Source organism: Bos grunniens, chromosome 6, assembly GCF_055505025.1.
Source record: "Bos grunniens cultivar Pamir isolate PY7600 chromosome 6, Bosgru_T2T1.0, whole genome shotgun sequence".
Lineage (NCBI taxonomy): Eukaryota > Metazoa > Chordata > Mammalia > Artiodactyla > Bovidae > Bos > Bos grunniens.
The window spans coordinates 68,880,991-68,899,495 of NC_141170.1; the positions used below are offsets into that span (position 1 = coordinate 68,880,991).

At 37.1% G+C, this 18,505-nt stretch overlaps 1 long non-coding RNA gene and 1 pseudogene across 7 annotated transcripts in view; one reads left to right on the forward strand and one right to left on the reverse strand.

The window, feature by feature from the left end:
- Positions 1 to 18,505, forward strand: part of LOC147370846 (uncharacterized) — a 290,061-nt gene that overhangs the window by 195,882 nt on the left and 75,674 nt on the right. For 3 of the 7 annotated variants that reach the window (XR_015166194.1, XR_015166192.1, XR_015166195.1), the window contains one exon: positions 54 to 106. The exons of the other annotated variants lie outside the window; for them this stretch is intronic. This is a non-coding gene — a long non-coding RNA (uncharacterized LOC147370846). The remainder of the gene's footprint in view (positions 1 to 53; positions 107 to 18,505) is intronic. 7 annotated transcript variants of the gene reach the window in all.
- On the reverse strand, positions 11,143 to 11,241 carry LOC147370848 (U6 spliceosomal RNA; annotated as a pseudogene).

The window sequence follows — 18,505 nt, forward strand, 5'->3', positions numbered from 1 at the left end:
TCTAGATATTTTTAGGCAACCAATTTAGTAAAATAGATATGTCTTTATTTTAGGCAATACTGTTGCATTGTGAATAGGGAAGCTGGGACATTGAGCACCAGAATGGGTCAGTATTAACTTCTTAATTTACTACACCAGAGAAATATGTTAATCATAAGACACTTGAGATATCAAAATATCTAGTAGTATTTAAAGTGAAATTTAGTAATTGAAGCAGTTGGGAATTTGTATTCTTTTTGTATTTAATAATTTAAAACAATATGAAATCCCTGCTTGATAGGGAGAAAGAATGTGGCTAATGCAGAACCCTTCTTATATCGTGGTTAGACATGCATTCATCAATCCTGATGAGAAATCTATAATTAATGTCTTCACTTTTATAATAGAATTCTCATATGTTTCTGTCAACTAAGTTACAACAGCCTAATAAAGTATCTTTTACATTCATTGTTTTATTTGAGATACTGTGATTTTGCTATTTGCTGTTGTGGGAAGTATTAGGTGAAATATTTTGTGAATATTTGATACTCTGACATTTTCTTTAAGAAAGTATTAATACATGGTTAGGAGATAAACTGTTTATTTTGATATTTGTTGATATTACTCCTCTTTCATTTTATATGTGTATGTATATGTTTATACACAGATACCACTATATATACTCTGGGGCACCATTTAGTATCTTGATTGCAGATAAAAATGGAGACTAAGCAGGGCTGGTTACAGTGATGTGAGTGAGGTGGGTAGGAAGTTACCTCAGGAACATTCAAGAATGTGCCCCACAATTCAGTAATCAAGATGAATATTAGGTAATGCATATTTTAAAATGAAAATTAATGCAAATGATTAATGAAAAAAAAATCAACATTTTAGATTCAGGCAAGATCCACAACTATAACTTGATAAATCGTATTTAAGCCTGAGGCAAATGGAACATTCAATGATATTGCATTAAAATATCTTACATAGATTACTGAGTATTTTTGTTTCTTCTTTAAATTTTATGCCTAAGGCAATTACCTCACTCTCTTCATATTAGTATTGCTGAATCTAAATTCTTATTCTCCAGACAAACTGTATATTGAAGCCATGAAGTAGCAAAATTAATCTTGTTACTCAGCCAGAATTTTATACTTTCGATTCTCTTCTAGCAATTGAAGTTGTTGAATATTTATAATTTAGTTTTAGAAATATATTTTATTAATGTTAGTAGGAAGTTCAATATGGACAACAGGGCCAGGAACCTAGTAAAAAGAAATTCTCTCAAGAGTGTAACTCTATGAAAGGACAAAAAAACAGGTATGGTACCTGCTGCTGCTGCTGCTACTAAGTCACTTCAGTCATGTCCAACTCTGTGGGACCCCATAGATGGTAGCCCACCAGGCTCCCCCGTCCCTGGGATTCTGCAGGCAAGAATACTAGAGTGGGGTGCCATTGCCTTCTCCAATGGTATCTGAGAAAGCTTTAAATGGTTTCAAGAAGCAGGCAATAAACAGAATCTGGAGGCACTAGGCCAGAGGATGAATCAATGAGGAAAACACCAGAATCTGAAGTATTTCTTCTCCCATCATCTCTTGTGACCTTTTGATCTATGTCTTGGACTCTGACTTTGTCTCTGTGTTTATCTTTCTCTCACCCTTTCTCTCACACACGTATGTAAATGCACCCGGAACACTGAGCAGTTACATGATCAAAAATGTTGAAAGAATATGACAAGTCACATCTGATAATCACCAAAACAGGTCAGTGATCTGAGAGACCAGACAGAAAAACTTTCCTGAAAAAAAATGTTTATGATCCATCTACACATCCATTTCTTCTATAAGCATAAATTCACATTTGTACAAGGGCCTTAGGAAGCATCACTGAGAACAAAGCTACTGGAGGTTATGGAATTCCACTTGAGCTATTTCAAATCCTGAAAGATAATGCTGTGAAAATGCTGCACTCAATATGCCAGCAAATTTGGAAAGAGCACTGGCCACAGGACTGGAAAAGGTCAGTTTTCATTCCAATCCCAAAGAAAGGCAATGCCAAAGAATGCTCAAACTACCCACAATTGCACTCATCTCACACGCTAGTAAGGTAATGCTCAAAATTCTCCAAGCCAGGCTTCAACAGTATGTGAACCATGAAATTCCAGATGTTTAAGCTGGATTTAGAAAAGGCAGAGGAACCAGAGATCAAATTGCCAACATCCATTGGATCATCAAAAAAGCAAGAGAGTTCCAGAAAAAATATCTACTTCTGCTTCATTGAATATGCCAAAGATTTAGTGTGGATCACAACAAACTGTGGAATATTCTGAAAGAGATGGGAATACCAGACCACCTGACCTGCCTCTTGATAAACCTGTGTGCAGGTCAGGAAGCAACAGTTAGAACTGGACATGGAACAACAGACTGGTTCCAAATCAGGAAAGGAGTACGTCAAGGCTGTATATTGTTACCCTGCTTATTTAACTTATATGCAGAGTACATCATGAGAAACGCTGGACTGGAGGAAGCACAAGCTGGAGTCAAGATTGCCAGGAGAAATGTCAATAACCTCAGATATACAGATGACATGACCCTTATGGCAGAAAGTGAAGAGGAACTAAAGAACCTTTTGATGAAAGTGAAAAAGGAGAGTAAAAAGTTGGCTTAAAGCTCAACATTCAGAAATCTAAGATCATGGCATCTGGTACCATCACTTCATGGCAAATAGATGGTGACACAGTGGAAAGAGTGGCAAACTTTATTTTTTGAGGCTCCAAAATCACTGCTGATGGTGACTGCAGCCATGACTTTAAAAGATGCTTGCTCCTTGGAAGAAAAGTTATGGCCAACCTAGACAGCATATTAAAAAGCAGAGACATTACTTTGTCAACAAAGGTCTGTCTAGTCAAGGCTATGGTTTTTCCAATAGTCATGTATGGATGTGAGAGTTGGACTATAAATAAAACTGAGTGCTGAAGAATTGATGCTTTTGAATTGTGGTGTTGGAGAAGACTCTTGATAGTCCCTTAGACTGCAAAGAGATCCAACCACTGCATTCTAAAGGAAATCAGATCTGAATATTCACTGGAAGGCCTAATGCTGAAGCTGAAACTCCAATACTTTGGCCACCTGATGTGAAGAGCTGACTCATTGGAAAAGACCCTGATGCTGGGAAACACTGAAGGTGGGAGGAGAAGGGGATGACAGAGTATGAGATTGTTGGATGGCATCACTGACTCAATGGACATGAGTTTGAGTAAACTCCAGGAGTAGGCAATGGACAAGGAGGACTAGTGTGCTGCAGTCCATGGGATAGCAAAGAGTCTGATACGACTGAGCGACTGAACTAACTGACAAGGCATGCTGCTAAGTCACTTCAGTCATGTCTGACTCTGTGCGACCCCATAGATGGCAGCCAACTAGGCTCCCCCATCCCTGGGATTCTCCAAGCAAGAACACTGGAGTGGGTTGCCATTTCCTTCTCCAATGCATGAAAGTGAAAAGTGAAAGGGAAGTCGCTCAGTCATGTCCGACCCTCAGCGACCCCATGGACTGCAGCCTACCAGGCTCCTCCGTCCATGGGATTTTCCAGGCGGGAATACTGGAGTGGGGTGCCATCGCCTTCTCCCACAAGGCATACTCTGTAGCTATGAAAAATCAAGCAACATGTGAGAAGAAATTAATGCACTTAAATGTAACATCTGAGACCACATGGACAAAGTATGAATGATATACTATATTGAAAGATGTAGAGAAAAACAGAACAACCGATGTTACTTTGGAAAATAGTGTTCTGCCTGGATACCGAAAGGCTAAAGACAAAAATAACTATGCAAAAATATTGTACAATAATAAATTTGTTTCTCAGAGATCATCTTTTCTGAAATTGTGTATGCTAGCATAGTACAAATAAGTAAATGTTTTGTGAATGATTAGAAGCAGATTTTTCACTTTCTTAGGATGAACTCTGTGGTTTTTGATGAAAATTAAACATATTCTGTCTAACTGTATGTAACAGTCAGTTCAGTCACTCAGTCGTGTCCGACTATTTGTGACCCCATGAATCGCAGCACGCCAGGCCTCCCTGTCCATCACCAACTCCTGGAGTTCACTCAGACTCACATCCACCGAGTCAGTGATGCCATCCAGCCATCTCATCCTCTGTCGTCCCCTTCTCCTCCTGTCCCCAATCCCCCCCAACATCAGAGTCTTTTCCAGTGAGTCAACTCTTCACATGAGGTGGCAAAAGTACTGGAGTTTCACCTTTAGCATCATTCCTTCCAAAGAAATCCCAGGGCTGATCTCCTTCAGAATGGACTGGTTGGATCTCCTTGCAGTCCAAGGGACTCTTAGGAGTCTTCTCCAACACTACAGTTCAAAAACATCAATTCTTCAGCACTCACCCTTCTTCACAGTCCAACTCTCACATCCATACATGACCACAGGAAAAACCATAGCCTTGACTAGACGGAACTTAGTTGGCAAGGTAACGTCTCTGCTTTTGAATATGCTATCTAGGTTGGTCATAACTTTCCTTCCAAGGAGTAAGCGTCTTTTAATTTCATGGCTGCAGTCACCATCTGCAGGGATTTTGGAGCCAAAACAAAAAAAAAACAAAAAAAAAAAAGTCTGACACTGTTTCCACTGTTTCCCTATCTATTTGCCATGAAGTGATGGGACCAGATGCCATCATCTTAGATTTCTGAATGTTGAGCTTTAGCCAACTTTTTCACTCTCCTCTTTCACTTTCATCAAGAGGCTTTTTAGTTCCTCTTCACTTTCTGCCATAAGGGTGGTGTCATCTGCATATCTGAGGTTACTGATATTTCTCCTTGCAATCTTGATTCCAGCTTATGCTTCTTCCAGCCCAGCATTTCTCATGATGTACTCTGCATATAAGTTAAATAAGCAGGGTGACAATATGAAGCCTTGATGTCCTCCTTTTCCTATTTGGAACCAGTCTGTTGTTCCATGTCCAGTTCTAACTGTTGCTTCCTGACCTGCATACAAATTTCTCAAGAGGCAGATCAGGTGGTCTGGTATTCCCATCTCTTTCAGAATTTTCCACAGTTTATTGTGATCCACACAGTCAAAGGCTTTGGCATAGTCAATAAAGCAGAAATAGATGTTTTTCTGGACACCTCTTGCTTTTTTGATCATCTAGCAGATGTTGGCAATTTGATCTCTGATTCCTCTGACTTTTCTAAAACCAGTTTGAACATCTGGAAGTTCACGGTTCACATATTGCTGAAGCCTGGCTTGGAGAATTTTGAGCATTACTTTACTAGCATGTGAGATGAGTGCAGTTGTGGGTAGTTTGAGCAATCTTTAGCATTGCCTTTCTTTGGGATTGGAATGAAAACTGACCTTTTCCAGTCCTGTGGCCACTGCTGAGTTTTCCTAATTTGCTGGCATATTGAGTGCAGCACTTTCACAGAACCATCTTTCAGGATTTGAAATAGCTCCACTAGAATTCCATCACCTCCACTAGCTTTGTTCATAGTGATGCTTTCTAAGGCCCACTTGACTTCACATTCCAGGATGTCTGGCTCTAGGTGAGTGATCACACCATCGTGATTATCTGGGTCATGATAATCATTCTTGTACAGTTCTGCTATGTATTCTTGCCACCTCTTCTTGATATCTTCTGCTTCTGTTAGGTCCATACCATTTCTGTCCTTTATCGAGCCCATCTTTGCATGAAATGTTCCCTTGGTATCTCTAATTATCTTGAAGACATCCCTAGTCTTTCCCATTCTGTTTTTTTCCTCTATTTCTTTGCATTGATTGCTGAGGAAGGCTTTCTTATCTCTTCTTGCTCTTCTTTGGAACTCTGCATTCAGATGCTTATATCTTTCCTTTTCTCTTTTGCTTTTTGCTTCTCTTCTTTTTTTTTTTTTTTTTCTTAAACTTCGTTTTTATTTATTTATTTATTTTTTAAATTAATTTTATTCTATTCTCAAACTTTACATAATTGTATTAGTTCTGCCAAACATCAAAATGAATCCACCACGGGTATACATGTGTTCCCCATCCTGAACCCCCCTCCCTCCTCCCTCCCCACACCATCCCTCTGGGTCGTCCCAGTGCACCAGCCCCAAGCATCCAGTATCGTGCATTGAACCTGGACTGGCATCTCGTTTCATACATGATATTTTACATGTTTCAATGCCATTCTCCCAAAGCTTCCCACCCTCTCCCTCTCCCACAGAGTCCATAAGACTGTTCTATACGTCAGTGTCTCTTTTGCTGTCTCGTATACAGGGTTATCGTTACCATCTTTCTAAATTTCATATATATGCGTTAGTATACTGTATTGGTGTTTTTCCTTCTGGCTTACTTCACTCTGTATAATAGGCTCCAGTTTCATCCACCTCATTAGAACTGATTCAAATGTATTCTTTTTAATGGCTGAGTAATACTCCATTGTGTATATGTACCATGGCTTTCTTATCCATTCATCTGCTGATGGACATCTAGGTTGCTTCCATGTCCTGGCTATCATAAACAGTGCTGCGATGAACATTGGGGTACACGTGTCTCTTTCCCTTCTGGTTTCCTCAGTGTGTATGCCCAGCAGTGGGATTGCTGGATCATAAGGCAGTTCTATTTCCAGTTTTTTAAGGAATCTCCACACTGTTCTCCATAGTGGCTGTACTAGTTTGCATTCCCACCAACAGTGTAAGAGGGTTCCCTTTTCTCCACACCCTCTCCAGCATTTATTATTTGTAGACTTTTGGATCGCAGCCATTCTGACTGGTGTGAAATGGTACCTCATAGTGGTTTTGATTTGCATTTCTCTGATAATGAGTGATGTTGAGCATCTTTTCATGTGTTTGTTAGCCATCTTTATGTCTTCTTTGGAGAAATGTCTATTTAGATCTTTGGCCCATTTTTTGATTGGGTCATTTATTTTTCTGGAGTTGAGCTGTAGGAGTTGCTTGTATATTTTTGAGATTAGTTGTTTGTCGGTTGCTTCATTTGCTATTATTTTCTCCCATTCTGAAGGCTGTCTTTTCACCTTGCTAATAGTTTCCTTTGATGTGCAGAAGCTTTTAAGGTTAATTAGGTCCCATTTGTTTATTTTTGCTTTTATTTCCAATATTCTGGGAGGTGGGTCATAGAGGATCCTGCTGTGATGTATGTCAGAGAGTGTTTTGCCTATGTTCTCCTCTAGGAGTTTTATAGTTTCTGGTCTTACGTTGAGATCTTTAATCCATTTTGAGTTTATTTTTGTATATGGTGTTAGAAAGTGTTCTAGTTTCATTCTTTTACAAGTGGTTGACCAGATTTCCCAAATCAAAAATCTTCCAGCTTCTCTTCTTTTCACAGCTACTTGTAAGGCCTCCCCAGACAGCCGTTTTACTTTTTTTGCATTTCTTTTCCATGAGGATGGTCTTGATCCTTGTCTCCTGTACAATGTCATGAACCTCCGTCCATAGTTCATCAGGCACTATGTCTATCAGATCTAGTCCCTTAAATCTATTTCTCACTTCCATTTTATAATCATAAGGGATTTGATTTAGGTCATACCTGAATGGTCTAGTGGTTTTCCCTGCTTTCTTCAATTTAAGTCTGAATTTGGTAATAAGGAGTTCATGATCTGAGCTACAGTCAGCTCCTGGTCTTGTTTTTGCTGACTGTATAGAGCTTCTCCATCTTTGGCTGCAAAGAATATAATCAATCTGATTTTGGTGTTGACCATCTGGTAATGTCCATATGTAGAGTCTTCTCTTGTGTTGTTGGAAGAGGGTGTTTGCTATGAACAGTGCATTTTCTTGGCAAAACTCTATTAGTCTTTGCCCTGCTTCATTCCGTATTCCAAGGCCAAATTGTATGTATAGGTAAGGATAAAAACATGTCTAGCTATCCATCCATCTATATACAGAAAATATATTTATATTTTCCAAGTTGAATTGACTCATTGGAAAAGACTCTGATGCTGGGAGGGATTGGGGGCTGGAGGAGAAGGAAAAGATAGAGGATGAGATGGCTTGATGGCATCACTGACTCGATGAATGTGAGTCTGGGTGAACTCCGGGAGCTGGTGATGGACAGAGAGGCCTGGTGTGCTGCAATTCATGGGGTCCCAAAGAGTCGGACATGACTGAGCAACTGAACTGAACTGATTCATTCAGAAGGCCTGGAAACAAGGACACTTTGTTAGGCGTGTTTCTAAATACAAGGTATCGGTTTATAAATATCATTGTTGAATAAGAGGAACAAGGCCTTATTCAAGAAATTATTGATTCCAGAGGCCAAACTGCAGCATAGGAAATACAAGCGTACCTGGAGCATTGTATGGCGCCAGAAAGTAAGAAAGTGCTCACAGGAAGAGGGGTACATATCAGAAGATTATAGAAAGAACTTTGAAATAGTTCTTCATGGTTAAAGCTAGAACATTTTGAAGAATACCATAATAATTTAGTGGCACCCCACTCCAGTACTCTTGCCTGGAAAATCCCATGGATGGAGGAGCCTGGTAGACTGCAGTCCATGGGGTCGCTGAGGGTCGGACATGACTGAAGCGACTTAGCAGCAGTAGCAGCAGCAAGGGGAAGATTAGGAAATATAATATTTTTATCTTCAAAATTGTCTTAAAACTTTAATGTGTAAATTGTCAAATAAAATGATTATTAATTAAATTCAGAGATAGAAAGATATGACAGTGTTAAACTAAGTGAAACAAAAGAATTTATAAAAAGAAGAAAAGTTCAATTTACAAATTTTAATATAGAAACAGTAAAATTAATAATAATCAATAATTTGTTCTTAAACATGCAGTTACATGACTAACTTAACTGAAAAACCAACCATTTTAAAACTGGACAAGGTGACTGTAAAAATCTCTACAAAGACTCTTAGGAGTGGATGAGCTTGATCATATATTAATAAGTAATAGAATGTTTCAGTAGAATAGTAGAATGTTCTAAGTGTTTTAAAATTGGTCTTATATTAAAAAATGTTTATTGAAATAAATAGAAATTCCAGTGATATAGTTTCTATATGTTTATTCTATCTTTTATAATATACCACTTTATTTTATTTTATTTTACAGTAGGTCTTTGTTGGTTATCTATTTTAAATATAGCAATGTGTGCATATCAATGTCAAACTCCTTATCTATTCCTTCCCCCCAACCTCCCCCACTGGTAATCACACATTCATTCTCTAAGTCTGTGAGTCTGTTTTTGTTTTATGAATAAGTTCATTTCTGTAATTTTTAAAATATTTTACATATAAGTGATAATGCGTGAAAATTTGTCTTTTTCTGACTTACATCATTTAGTATGATAATTTCCAGGTCCATCCACATTTCTGCAAATGGCATTATTTCATATTATCATATTCTTTTTAATGGTTGAGTAATATTCCATTGCTCTTCTTTACCCATTCATGTATCAATGGACATTTAGGATACTTCCATGTCTTGACTATTGCAAGCAGTGCTTCAGTGAACATTGGGGTGCATGCATATTTTAAAATTATGGTTTTCTCTGAATATATGCCCAGGAGTGGGATTATTGAATCATGTGGTTGCTCTCTTTTTAATTTTTTAAGGAATCTCCATATTGTTCTCCATAGTGACTTACATTTGGGGGATGGAGCTTATTTTATTTGACACTTCATTTATAACTGTAACATGTAAGATTTAATATTGTGTAATAGAAATGGGCAATGAATTAAGAGTTTAAAAATGTGAATACTAAATCTGGCTCTAATATTTATTACTTATGTGGTCATTGGCAAGTCACTTATGTATTTTGAGTGTGAATTGCCTATCTCATGTCTCATACCTTTATATCACACAAAATTTATTGTGGAGTCATATGCAATAAAATTGTTTGAAATGTAATTACAGGCTATGTTAGCCCCAAGGCTTCTGTGCTTTCCACTGGTCTGAAGAGTGTATGTGGGTCTTTATTTATGTTTAAAGTTAATACTAATGAGGCTATCTAGTGATACATCTACACTCCTTATTTTACCTAACCAAACTTGGGTTTGATTACCCACGGACAGTATAAAGCCAATCTACTGATACTGGGTTGTGCTGAAGCAAAGTGCAGCATTAATTGCAGGGTACCAAGAAGAAGTCCAAGTGGCTGGTGTTTAAAAGGCCCAAACTCCCTGATTACTTTCAGGGAAAGGTCTTTTGAGAGTTACAAGGTGCAAGAAGTCAACATCGTCAACCTTCTGATTCCAACTTATCTGGGGTCTACATACTTCTTGTGGTCAGCTATAGTTAACTTCTTCCATCTAGTGAGGGTTTCAGTATCTGTGAAAAAGCTCAAAGGCTATCTTTCATAATATCATCTATAGCCCCTGAAGAAGGTCTAAAGGTCTTTGACTTTGTTTAATGGCTAAATTATTATTATTTTGTCTTCTTTGAATGTTTTCCTTTTTTTTTTTTTTTTTGACATTTTCTTATTTCTCTGATTATATTTACTTCTTGGAACCTGGGGAAGGCCTAATAGTCTAAAGTTTTTCAGCAGATAAGAGGCAGGTGGAAGACACAGGATGAGAAGGGATATGGCAGGGGTATTGTTTCTGGGAAGGCCCCTAAGGTCCTGCATAATGGCACTTGTATATAAAAACCTTCTTGACTTGGAAACTCTGTCTTTCTGCTCTCCGGTGTTTGAAAGACAGTGTTTGTGCAATGAAAATTATTAATCCTGTATCATTAACTCACAATGTGTTTTCCTGTCTCTTTGGAGGTTTCCATCATTTTCAGTATAGAAAGATGCCGGAAGCTAGATTCATCAGTTTTAATTCTCCATAAGCATGTGTTTGTTTTGACAATGCATTTAGGCGTTTGAGTTTTCCAACAATATGGTGCATGTAGCCTATTTAGTTTCTGAAGGTGCTATTTTGCAGATTAGAGGAGATCAGAGACTTCCCAGAGCATGAATAAAATAGTGGAATTAATGAATTTTGCAGTAGTTAGACTGCACATATTTCATATTAGATGAATTATATTATTTGGTTACTTCAGTCACTCAGCTTGTCAATTCATTTCATCAATCATTATGTTTACTCTCCTGATTGACTTAGGGTGCTTAGGCAAATGGTCAAACTGTAAGTAATGTAAGCAGTGTAAGCAATGTTTTTTCCTCAAATTACAGACAATTACTAATATGCCTGAAATTAAAAAGCTTTTTTTATAAAATATATGGAATGCTTCACAAATTGGCATATGCAGGAGTCATGCTAATTTTTTTCTGTATTGTTGAAATTTTAGCACATATGCTACCAAAGCAAGCACTAGAGTGTTTTCTTTTTATGAAGAATCTGTATGTGGCCATCCTATGGAAAAATGCCATAATGTCCTATTGATAATGCAACTTTCCATGCACTGCTCCATTCACCTAAGAGAACCAATTTATAGTATTGAGTGGATTTGGGTAATTAAATTAATTTTTATATTTTATAATAAAATTTGCACTCTAAAGCTTCTCTCATATACATGTTTTTCTTTTTCATGTATTCAGTCAGCTCAAGGAAAATAAATGCATTTTAGATAGAATGATGATAAATTCCAAATGGTTGCTGCCATTGCTGTCTTCTCCTAACATCTAAGCAATTTTAGCCCTACAGATATTAAGAAAGTGAAGCCACAGGTTTTAATAAAAGTAAATATCCTAGGGATAATCTGCTATCACCAACATCATGACAAAATTTCTTCATCCTTATGCTTTTCTCTAAAAACCACCTTGAAAATTAGAACATTCAGATAGTTTCATTTTTTCCTCTTTTAAGAGAGAAAAACAGCAAAAGTATACAACTTTGTAGATAAGTATATTTTTAAGATTTAGGAAAATATGTGCCAGGATTTCTCCCAGGGGACAGCAGCAAGGCATATGGGAGCATAGTAAGCTTGGTGGAGAAAGAAGCTCCTTTCATAATATTTATTGATAGTTTCTGGTATTATATTAATTAAAATCTGCATTAAATTATGGATTCTCCTTTGGGAAATGCCTTGTTTCTTCCCACGTTTCTCTGCATATTTAATTAATAGGTTCTAACTTAGCATTTTCTTTCATAATCTAACAGCCTATTTTAACAGTCTTTAAATATTCCTTCCTGGAATAGCATAGCCAGCAGAGAAATTGGGTGTCTTAGAGATCATTTAGCTCACCTCTGATTTTAACTGTAGTGAAGTCTCAGCCTCAGAGAGATCTAATGAAGTTCTCTTCAGTAGTTAATCACTGCAGCCACAGGAACACAAACTTTTCCTCCTTCCCTCTCAAGTACCCTTTTCATTAAATAATTTTAAGAAATGCTGTTTAAAATATTTTTTCAGGTTTAGCTCAGGTAAATATTAGGGCAAGGGTCTATAGCTCAATACAGTTTTAGCCTCTGAGTAAGGAAGGGAAGAGACCAAACTGCCAACATCCGCTAGACTATCGATGAAGCAAGAGAGTTCCAGAATAACATCTATTTCTGCTTTATTGACTATGCCAAAGCCTTTGACTGTGTGGATCACAATAAACTGTGGAAAATTCTGAAAGAGATGGGAATCCCAGACCACCTGACCTGCCTCTTGAGAAACCTATATGCAGGTCAGGAAGCAACAGTTAGAACTGGACATGAAACAACAGACTGGTTCCAAATAGGAAAAGGAGGACATCAAGGCTTCATATTGTCACCCTGCTTATTTAACTTATATGCAGAGTACATCATGAGAAATGCTGGGCTGGAAGAAGCACAAGCTGACATCAAGATTGCCAGGAGAAATATCAGTAACCTCAGATATGCAGATGACACCACCCTTATGGCAGAAAGTGAAGAGGAACTCAAAAGCCTCTTGATGAAAGTGAAAGAAGAGAGTGAAAAAGTTGGCTTAAAGCTCAACATTCAGAAAACTAAGATCATGGCATCTGGTCCCATCACTTCATGGCAAATAGATAGGGAAACAGTGTCAGACTTTATTTTTTTTTTGGCTCCACAATCACTGCAGATGGTGACTGCAGCCATGAAATTAAAAGACGCTCATGCCTTGGAAGAAAAGTTATGACCAACCTAGATAGCATATTCAAAAGCAGAGACATTACTTTGCCAACTAAGGTCCTTCTAGTCAAGGCTATGGTTTTTCCAGTGGTCATATATGGATTCGAGAGTTGGACTGTGAAGAAAGCTGAGCGCCGAAAAATTGATGCTTTTGAACTGTGGTGTTGGAGGACTCTTGAGAGTCCCTTGTACTGCAAGGAGATCCAACCAGTCCATTCTGAAGGAGATCAGCTCTGGGTGTTCTTTGGAAGGAATGATGCTAAAGCTGAAACTCCAGTACTTTGGCCACCTCATGTGAAGAGGTGACTTATTGGAAAAGACTCTGATGCTGGGAGGGATTGTGGGCAGGAGGAGAAGGGGACGACAGAGGATGAGATGGCTGGATGGCATCACTGACTCGATGGATGTGAGTCTGAGTGAACTCCAGGAGTTGGTGATGGACAGGGAGGCCTGGCATGCTTTATTCATGGGGTCACAAAGAGTCGGACATGACTGAGTGACTGAACTGAACTGAACTGAACTGAAGGAAGGGAAGTAATCAAATTGAACAAAAGGCTGAAAGAACAGTAAAATTTTTTTTTCTTTCATACATTCTTTCTATTTATTGTTACCAGGTCTGAGAAATAAGGTTTAATACCAGTGTATATGTTTGTGGTTATGTGCTGATTCAATTTTTTGGCTAACTGATAATGAAATCAAGGATGTTCCCTTGTTGAGAAAATAGTTTGATTTTTTTTCCTATTTAACTATTAGTCATGGTAATTAGTTCAGCAAATGTATACCACATTATGTGTGAACAGGAAGTTAGAAAAAATGTGTGCATCAAAGAAAAAAGAAGTTCAAAGTGTGAAATTGGAGATAATTTCATGCTTGAGGGATAGTTATATTTACATATTCAATTATACATTTGGAGGTATCTATGGGTTTTAATTGTATACATTTTATATTTTATCAAATTTAGAGTATGGATAACACATTACTTTCTCAAACACCAGTAGAATAGATTCCATACGGAAAACTTACCATTCTTGCTGGTTTCTCTAACAGTCAGAATGCACTAAATATTATGAACAGAATGGGGTTTAATCCAGAGAACTATTGGAAGAATAGGTTCTGAGAAATATCTTAGAACATTACATACTGAATTGATCAACAAAGGGCTGACCTCTGATACAGTCAGAAAAGTGGAAAATCAAAAGGCCACCACTGCACCATGGAGTTTGACATGCTGTCTGGTTGAATCAGGAAGCTGCCCCCTCCAAACTATACTTAAACACCAGTGAAGCTGGAAGCTATATTCTGAACCAAAGCCACAGAACAAAACTGCATCCTCACAGCTTGCTTACAATAACAACAAACCAACAAAAATCAACAGAAAGATGGCTTCATTTCAATTTTTCTCTTAAAAAAACTTATATAAATGCATTTAACTGATAGAACCTAATTTGTATTCTTAATGAGTTGGAAATCTAGGGAACAAATATTTAGCTGTCTTCTTTTGCAGTACAGAAAAGCACCCTTCAAGGGTGCTGGATCCTGTTAACCAACCATATGCAGCATCCTTTTTGCAAAGTACTCCAGTGCTCCTATAGCCCTGAGGTCCATTTTTGGTCAGTTTGTCTAAATTATTGATATCCTGTTTAATTGTTTATATTTTCAAAGACCAGATCTATTCCTTATATTCAACCAGTCACTGTCCTAAAAGGAGTGGAAACATATCAGAACTACACATGAATTTATGAATTTAGGTTTTTCTGAATTCTGCTTTCAAACCCTGACAATCCATTTGAACTTTATGTATATATATTTTCCCATTATATCCCAAACCTCATTTTGCTTCATTTTTGGACAATGAACTGAAACATCTGGCTTTCCCATCTCAGCCATTTGTTTTGAATTAAAACTTAATACCTTTAAGATTTCAGGTAAAACCTTTGAATATTTAAGCAAAAGTACTAAATTATAGATTTCTGTATATAATATTTTCCTTGTCCCCAAACTTACAGAAGTTAAACAACTTGGTCTTAAAACTTCATATTACCTTACCAGAACTTAAATAACAGGCTGGGTGGAGTAAATGATTGAAATTTATTTTGTCACAGTTCTGGGGGCCAAAAGTTCAAGCAGAGTCACTTTCTCTTGAGGTCTCTCTCCATGACCTGCAGATGGCCACCTTCTCATTATGTCCTCACATGGTCTTCCCTTTGTCTCACACATTCCCAGTATCTCTTCCCTTTCTTAGAAGAATGCCATTTGTATTGGATTAGGGTTTCATTGGGCTTCCCTGGTGGCTCAGAGGGTAAAGTGTCTGCCTGCAGTGCGGGAGACCCGGGTTTGATCCCTGGGTCGGGAAGATCCCCTGGAGAAGGAAATGGTAACCCACTCCAGTATTCTTGCCTGGAGAATCCCATGGACGGAGGAACCTAGTAGGGTATAGGCCATGGGGTCACAGAGTCAGGCATGACTGAGCGAGTACATAGATAGGGTTTCACCCTTATGACATCATTTAACCTTAATCACTGTCTTATAGGCCTTATCTTCCAATGCAGTCACATTGAGGTTAGGGTTACAATATGTGAATCTGGGAGGTGCAGGCACAACACAGTTTATAAGAAATTTACATGGGATATTTGTGAGTAAAGTAAAAATATGAAGAATTATGGATATTGTATTTTAAGTTAAAAGACTTTAATTCTGAAATAAATTCTTTAAAAGCATAATTTATCATGATAAAAGATTGTATTGGATCGATGTTGCAGTGTAAACTGCAATTCTTATATTATTTAAGCTTACACAAAATTGACTGCTTTTACTATCACCATCTTTCAAATAAAATATTTACCCAATTGAAAAATTTTTATTTGAATTTAAGTAATAGAGCATTTTTAATGACTCAGATAAAAATAAGTGGATATTCCATATTTTCATCTTTATCATTACATCCTCTAGTATCATCACCACCTAACTGAAAATGATTACTAGTCTGTTTAGAAGAATCTCAGATGCACTCTACCTTTTGTAAATACTGACATAAATCAAGCATTTCCTATTGAATTACTGATGACATTCTGAATCAAATATTTGATTGGATTCATTTACCCACAGTAATTTTTTATTGCTTTCTTGAGACGCTATTTTTCCTGTTCATACACAAACACACCCATACATACATATATATAAACCTTATCTTTTTGGAGCCAAGGATTAAGATTTAATTATGTCATAAATATGGATTTATTTGTCCAGATCTCCTTAAGTGAAAATTAGTTGTAGATATATCAGAAAAGGAGCGGATTTACAACGACTTTTTGCTCTGATATTGTAACTTCTTGCTGAGTCCTGATTACAAAGTGTTCTCTTCGAGAGTAAGTTGCAATATCCTTGTTATCTCTGTTTAAGCATTGTGATTGAAAAAGAAACATATAGTGTGGTAATTTAGACTGGTAAATGGGATGTGAGAAAATATCCAGGTTATCTCCTCTTGTTCATAGTAGAAAAAGACAAATTGTCATATGACAACCGAGGATTAATTACTTTATTCTTGTGACTGAATCCAACTGAGTTCTGACATTTTTTCTGTTTTCACTCCACTAGGCCCAAGACACATCCATTTATTTATAAATAAATATTCAATTCAGTTCAGTAGGTCAGTCATGTCTGACTCTTTGTGACCCCATGGACTGTAGCATGCTAGGCCTCCCTGTCCATCACCAACTCCCGGAGTCTACCTAAACTCATGTCCATTGAGTCAGTGATGACATCCAACCATCTCATCCTCTGTCGTCCCCTTCTCCTCCTGTCCTCAGTCTTTCCCAGCATCAGGGTCTTTTCAGATGAGTCAGCTCTTTGAATCAGGTGCCCAAAGTATTGGGGTTTCAGCTTCAGCATCAGTACTTCCAATGAACACCCAGGACTGATCTCCTTTAGGATGGACTGATTGGATCTCCTTGCAGTTCAAGGGACTCTGAAGAGTCTTCTCCAACACCACAGCTCAAAAACATCCATTCTTCAGTGCTCAGCTTTCTTTAAAATCCAACTCTCACATCCATACATGACTACTAGAAAAACCATAGTCTTGACTAGATGGCCCTTGGTTGGCAAAGTAATGTCTCTGCTTTTTAATATGCTGTCTATATAAAATAATATGCTGCCTATATAAATAAAATAATATACTAGTAATTAATTTTAATAAAAATAAAATAAAAGCTTTGAGTATTATAAACTTATAAAAAGTACCCAGAATTTATAATTGTAAATATTTCATAAATTGATAAAATGAAGTTAGGGGTTTTTATCTTGAGTACCACTCCTCAAATACTCCCCTCAGTTTAACTGTCTGTTTATATAAGAATAAGAATGAATAATTCTTAATTATATAAAAAGAGAATCCAGACTTATAAACAATATTACATGGCATAGCATGCATTAACTTTCCAAAATATAAATAAGAGTTTGAGATATGTCTTTGACTAAGTTGCAGTGTGCTTCAATATTTGTTTTATTAAATTTTAATTGCCTAGAAATGAGACTTGTGAGATTTAAATTTATGAAATACTTTATTTCCCTGTTAATAAATAAGATATATGATAGCTGGTAGGGGAAATAAATATTTAAGCTCATTTTAAAAGCCTAACCTTGCCCAAAAACAATGAATACACAAACAAGGTCTAGAGAGAAAAGAGTAAATATGAAAAATAAACATCTAGAGAGAAATGTTATGTATAGAAAATAGACATAGTGAATATCAAGTACAAATATTTGTAATCCTCAGAGAAAGAAAAATAATGGAAGAGAAAGTATATTTAGTGATATAATTTAATACATTTTTAAAAGAAATATAAAGAGGCTTGAACTTATCTTGGGAAAGACATCACAGTATGTCCATGAAAGTGTTCTTAAATGGTCAACAAATACGTATTTAATCTAGAAAATGTTTTGAGATCATTGCTCATCCAATTTGTTATTAATCTTTCTCTTCCATATGAAAGCATGATCAGGGTGTGTCTGTTTACCTAAAGACTGCTTTGAAAGATTGACTGACAATTTATATCTATACGGTGTAGTAACTAAAGGGATTTAATTTAGAGCCAGATTGTTTTTGCTCAGTGGTTAAGTCATGTCCAACTCTTTGTGACCCCATGAACTGCAGCACAGCAGGCTTCCCTGACTTTTACCATCTCCTGGAGTTTGCTCAAACTCATGTCCCTACATTGGTGATGGCATTCAACCATCTCATCTCCCATTGCCCCTTTCTCCTGCCCTCTGTCTTTCCCAACATCAGGATCTTTTCCAATGAGTCAGCTCTTCATATCAGATAGCCATAATATTGGAGCTTCAGCTTCAGCATCAGTCCTTCCAGTGAATATTCAGGGTTGTTCGCCTTTAGGTTGACTGGTTTGATCTCCTTGCTCTCCAAAGGACTATCAAGAGTCTTCTCTACACCACAATTCTAAAGCATCAGCTATTCAGTGTTCAACCTTCTTTATGGTCCAACTCTCACATCCAAACATGATTACTGG